Source organism: Haliotis rubra, unplaced genomic scaffold (genome assembly GCF_003918875.1).
Source record: "Haliotis rubra isolate DU_JTF1 unplaced genomic scaffold, ASM391887v1 Scf104, whole genome shotgun sequence".
Taxonomy (NCBI): Eukaryota; Metazoa; Mollusca; class Gastropoda; order Lepetellida; family Haliotidae; genus Haliotis; species Haliotis rubra.
The window spans coordinates 542,388-548,518 of NW_025764937.1; positions in this window are offsets into that span (position 1 = coordinate 542,388).

Below are 6,131 nucleotides of genomic sequence, written 5' to 3' on the forward strand. Positions count from 1 at the left end.
GTAGCAGGTGGCTTGAGTTTCACACATGGGAATTGATACCGGCTGTTAGTTGAATGGTTTAATGATGATGAACTGAGATGGGCATGCCGCATTGATTTCAGTTGTATCAATGTATCAATTACAACAGAGGATTAGGACAGGGCCCACGCAACCCATCCCCCATTGTATGTATGTATGTATGTATGTATGTATGTATGTATGTATGTATGTATGTATGTATGTATGTATGTATGTATGTATGTATGTATGTATGTATGTATGTATGTATGTATGTATGTATGTATGTATGTATGTATGTATGTATGTATGTATGTATGTATTATGTGTGTGTGTGTGTATGTATGTATGTGTGTGTGCGCGCGTGTGTGGCTGCGTCTGTGTGTGTATGTATGCGTGTGTGTATTTTATCACATATGTATACGTGTGTGTGCAGGTGTATCTGCCAGTGCGTTGGTGTGTAGTTATATAATATGTATATGATTGCTTGACTGCGTGTGTACGTGAGTATGTTTGTACGTTGTTGTCGGCGGTTGTAAATATCGAGTCTGGGCCCGACAATCTAGTGATTGACATAATATGGGACATTATGACACACATCAATAAAGTCAGCAGATCCCGTTACAAGCATGGGTTGCCGAAGAACATTCAAACGCTGAATCTGTATGTGTCCAGTTATATATAGTTAGGACGGTTGCGGTGGAGTAGCTTTGCTGAGGAAGCGTTCTCTCGTCACGTCGGAGGCCCGGGTTCGATCCCTAACACTTTAACAATGTATGAAACTCATGTCTTGTGTCCCACGACACCGTATAACAGGAATTAAAGCGGCGTAAAACAATAGTTACTCCCACATATTCACAGATTCCAGAACAGTCAGCATGCCTGGTGGGCGATAGATAAAACCGGACGTAGCTTGTTGAAGTGGAACATTCTTTGTGAAATTGCAAAAATTGAAAAACAACCCATACCTGCAAAAATGAGTTTCTAATTTTAATCCTTAAAGGAGACATATTGAATAATTACTTTTTGAAATGTGTTATAAAGGATCAAAACAAAGTATACATTTACACACACAAAAGTCATATGTGCTTCCATTGTATTCTAAAATGTAAAGGCAAATTCTACACGTAATGAGCGATCTGTTACAAGTCGATTACAATTCTCATTACCTCTCGGTAGTTTCCGGAATGCAAGTATTTTGTAACAGTTTTTTCAATTAATATTGACTTTTGAGAAAACAAATGTTCTTCACGTTACTAGTTTTGATATGCCTTATAAGTGATTCAATTACTGTATATCTCCTTTAATTGATTTCATTCTTTGCATGCTGTCTCCAGTTATTGCACAACGTTTTGGAAGGTTGATCATGATGCTAATACAATGGAGATTGGAATATTGTAGTAGATAACAGTTGGTTTTGTTTATGTTCAATGACACAAACGCATCAGCAAAATCTGTTAGCCCGATGAAGCCCTTTTACGACAATGTCGTGATAGGTTTGGACTCTGTAAACGGAAACACAGACACTGAACCGTTATAGTAGAAGAATGTAGGTTACAGAAATATGTGGAAGTTATGCGTAGAGTGAGTGAGTGAGTGAGTTTAGTTTTACGCCGCACTCAGCAATATTCCAGCTATATGGCGGCGGTCTGTAAATAATCGAGTCTGGACCAGACAATCCAGTGATCAACAGCATGAGCATCGATCTGCGCAATTGGGAACCGATGACATGTGTCAACCAAGTCAGCGAAACTGACCACCCGATCCCGTTAGTCGCCTCTTACGACAAGATAGTCGCCTTTTTATGGCAAGCACATGGGTTGCTGAAGACCTATTCTACCCCGGATCTTCACGGGTCTTATGCGTAGAGTGAGCAACAGTATATGATAGTGATGCTTAAAGAACAAATAAACTTTGTTTTTTTGTACTCTTTTAACTATTACATATGAAAGATTTGTGGTTAGACTTATGCGGAACACCAAATTTATTCTTAAAAAACTTGTGGTTAATTAAAAGTTGCCAAAAAGTCGCCTGCTTCACTCTCGCCCGCCAACGAAACCACAGACAGGTTACGTAACTCTGTCGCCAGAGCACTGCAGTGACGTCATATGAGGAACGATTTTCAGTTAGTTGTATAGAAAGTGTGCAGCACGCTCATCATTTTGATGATTTCTCGACATCAACGACGACATGCCGAATCGTTGCTTTGTCGTCAATTGCTCCTAGGGGTCGGGCGATGGTGTCACCATGCACAGATTTCCACAGGACCCCGCAGTTCGTGCTAAATGGGTTATGTTTGTGAGTGCGAAGCGACCGTTGTGGAAGCCTGAAACGATATCTTACTTGTGTTCAGATCGCTTCACGGAAGGTAAAGAATCAAAACTACTTACTAGTTGTAGTCAAATATGTATATGATTGATGACCATAAAGATTTTCCATGACACAACTTGTAACATAACGATGTCTTCCTCGGAAGCGAGGTTGTGATCGAAGTAACAATAATATTGTAAGTAGTATTATATTGACACCCACCTCGCTGCCACGAGAGAAATTGTTATGTTATAAGCTATGTCATGCAAAATCCTATTGGCCATCAATCAAATACATATTTTACTACCAGTAGAAAGTAGTTTTGATTTTGTAACTCGGTGAAAACAAACCTAAATTAGCATTTATCCTCAGACTGGCAGATGTTCGCGACAGGGCGCCGCCATTTTTGAAAATCGTAAAGTGACGGGCTAAAGTCTGTTAGAATTAATGAGATTATTGTTTGTTTTCATCAAGTTAGAAAATCAAAACTACTTTCTACTCGTAGTTAAATATGTATTGGAATCATAACCAAAAGGATTTTGCATGACACAACTTATAACATAACGATTTCTTCCACGGAAGCGAGGTGGGGGTCGAAGTCACAATACTGCGCGATAAAGTTACATTCACATGGTTAATGTCCACTCACCAGTATGTAGATACTAGTCAATGTGCGTCTTTATATTTGGTCTTATAATCCTAATTAGTTTATTATCATACTTGTATGCATTTTGAAACTAAATAAAAAGCAGACGATCTGCTGATACTTATAGTGAATTTATAACAGAACTGTAATATCTAGACATTTTATAGTTTGCCAATGTGAATCATAATTCGCACACACACACCCTAGTGTATGTTGTCTGTCTCAATACACTTCACGGCGAAAACAATGATTCTGTTGAATGCTACGACAAATGAATAAAAACAAAATGCAAATATTAAAATTAAAACAGATTAAATTTATAGGAACAATGTCAGGCTATTACCTTGCTCGAGGAATGTATCCATTAATATCCACAAAAACGAGTGATATGCCATTCATCTGCAGCTGTTCCAGGTAATGTGTCTTTTAACAGTCTAGTATACGAAAAAGTGATATATCGTTTCAGGTATGTCACATTGGTGTATAGTCTCATTGGTCACCCAAGATAGCACACCTGGCAACTAATTGCATAATGTCCGCCTTTCTTTAAAAACAGTAATTTAGTTAGCCAATACTGGGCAATCAATCAATGTATTGGCGGGTAATCCTTTGAAAGAAGGACGTTGTTTGTACGCAGACACCGACACGACAGAGTGTATTAAGTATAGATTAGTAAATCTACATACATAAACACTACCTTTTGATAAATCCGCTGTGTAAGATAAAAGTAATTAATCAATCAGTGTGTTATCGGTTAATCCTTTGACCGATGTTTATAATGTTGAGTATTTACTCCAGACACAAGAAATGCCAAATGGGAACCTTTGTCGGGTAATTGAAGTGTGTTACCATTAATTATACCTGTTATAAATTCATTAACTGACCATCAAGTGAATGATGACAAATAACATGTGTAGGTTTATACCCCCTAACACGGGTTACAACAAGGGAGTATTAATTGCTGTATTGCATGTGAAAACATATGGGCCGACACTGTTTTGAGAATACAAACAGATTTTTACATGACATGCTTAAATATCGAGGTAAAAAAAACACAGAAATAGGATCAATTTGGATCAGTCATTATACAAATAAGGCCTAACGACACCAAGCGATTTTGACAGAATCGTCTATGAAAACAAGAAGTAACTCGGAAACTAGGCAAAGCAGGAGACAAAATTAAATGACAGTAGATTGTGAGAACATATAGCTTTCATTTTCCACAACAGTTGTCACGATTTCAGGTTTATACAAACCTGTAAACAAGATAATTTACCCCCTGAAACGTAGATGAATTCTGCATCGGCCCTCATATCTATTCCTCATATGACGTCACAGAGACGCCCCGCTCTGATTGGTTGAAATTTCGTTCGCGGGTGAGAATTGTGCACTGTTGTCAAAAAGGTCGATTTAAGTTAATTAAAGACCGAAGTGAGTAGTTTTAATGACAGGGTTTCATTTATAGCGATGCCAGTTAGTGATTTATGTATTTGTATCCCCGTAGAGTATATGTGATCTTTAAGCAGCGGAAGAGTGTGTATTTCCTTTCGGGCGAAGAGAGGAGATGGCCATGAGGATATGTTCATGATAGATTCAAAATGGTTGGTTGGTTTGTTGTTTAACGCCGCACTCAACTATATTCCAGCTATATTGCGAAGGTATGTAAACAATCGAGTCTGGACCAGACAATCCCGTGATCAACAGCATGAGCATCGATTGGGATACGATGACATGTGTCAACCAAGTCAGCGAGCCTTACCACCCGATCCCGTTAGTCGTCCCTTACGACTAGCATGGGCTACTGAAGATCAATTCTCACCTGAATCTTCTGAGGTCGTAGACTCTCTTAGTTTGAATAACCAATTGCTTGTCTTGAAGTTTAGTGTGATGTTATTCTCAACACAGAATATTTGGTTATGAAGCGTGTGGGTACGTAGCACCGATTAGTTTAACATAAATATGACTGAAACAAAATTTTCGTTTTAAGTAATGTATTGATGATATGTTTAACCTTACGTAAATACATCCAATGGCAGCGTACATAAAATCATCATTAATCTCCCACTAAATTTGACAAAGTTCTTCTGAGCGAAGTATGGTACAATCTTCAGTGTATACCGGATGTTGGTGAATTCAGCATCCGGACATGCGTCTTCGTGTCAAGCGATTTTTTAAATAGTTATATATAATATAGCCCACCACGTAAGTTTCACATGTGTACCCATTGATATTTACGTCTACTAGACTTTGAATGATTGGTATTTGGGGACCCTTGTAGTGAGTTGGAATGCACTTGTGTATCGGAGTACAGGCAATAAAAAATTTTGAGCTCAGTTGTGTTGTGACGTTGGTTTGAAAGAAACAAAGCTCTCCACAAACGTGACGTTCGTGTCACTGCGATATTCTGATCCATATTCTGATGGCGTATTGGCACCATTCAGTTGTTGACAAGTTTTACTTGTTAGGATGTCTGGAATATTTAACATTCTAACCTTCTTGACGAAATTCATTTCCATTTCCAACAATACGTTGATGAGGCTCAAATACATGTAGGTTGATTTGGAGAAGGATTTCATGTACTTCAGATAGACTGTATGATTTGTTGCTTGACACATCTTGCAGCAACACCCCAGTCTTATGATGGTGGGCTATTGGTAATAAAGTCTGGGCCAGACAATTCGGTGATTGAAGGTATGAGCAGTTCTCGAAGCCATTGGCTGAACGGTCAAGTCGCCGAGCCTGAGCACCCGATGCAATTTCTTGCCGTTCACGTCTATATGTGTGTGTGTGCGTTGTTATTTAACGCCGCACTCAGCAACTTAACAGACGGCGGTCTGTAAATGTTAGAATTTGGACCAGACGATCCAGTGATTGAAGCAATGAGCAACAATCTACACAATTGGGACACGAAGACATGCATCACTCAAGTCTGACCACCCGATGCCGTTAGTCGCTTCTTGCGGCAAGGATGGACTGATGAAGATTAATTCTAAACCGGGTCATCACGGTTCTGTCAATACAGATAAATATGGACCCATTCTAACCCGGAGGCGGTGGGGTAGCCTAGCAGTTAAAGCTTTCGCTCGTTCCACCAAAGACCCGGGTTCGATTCCCCACATGGGTAAAATGTATGAAGCCCATTTCTGGTGAAGCCCTTTGATGGAATACTGCTAAAAGC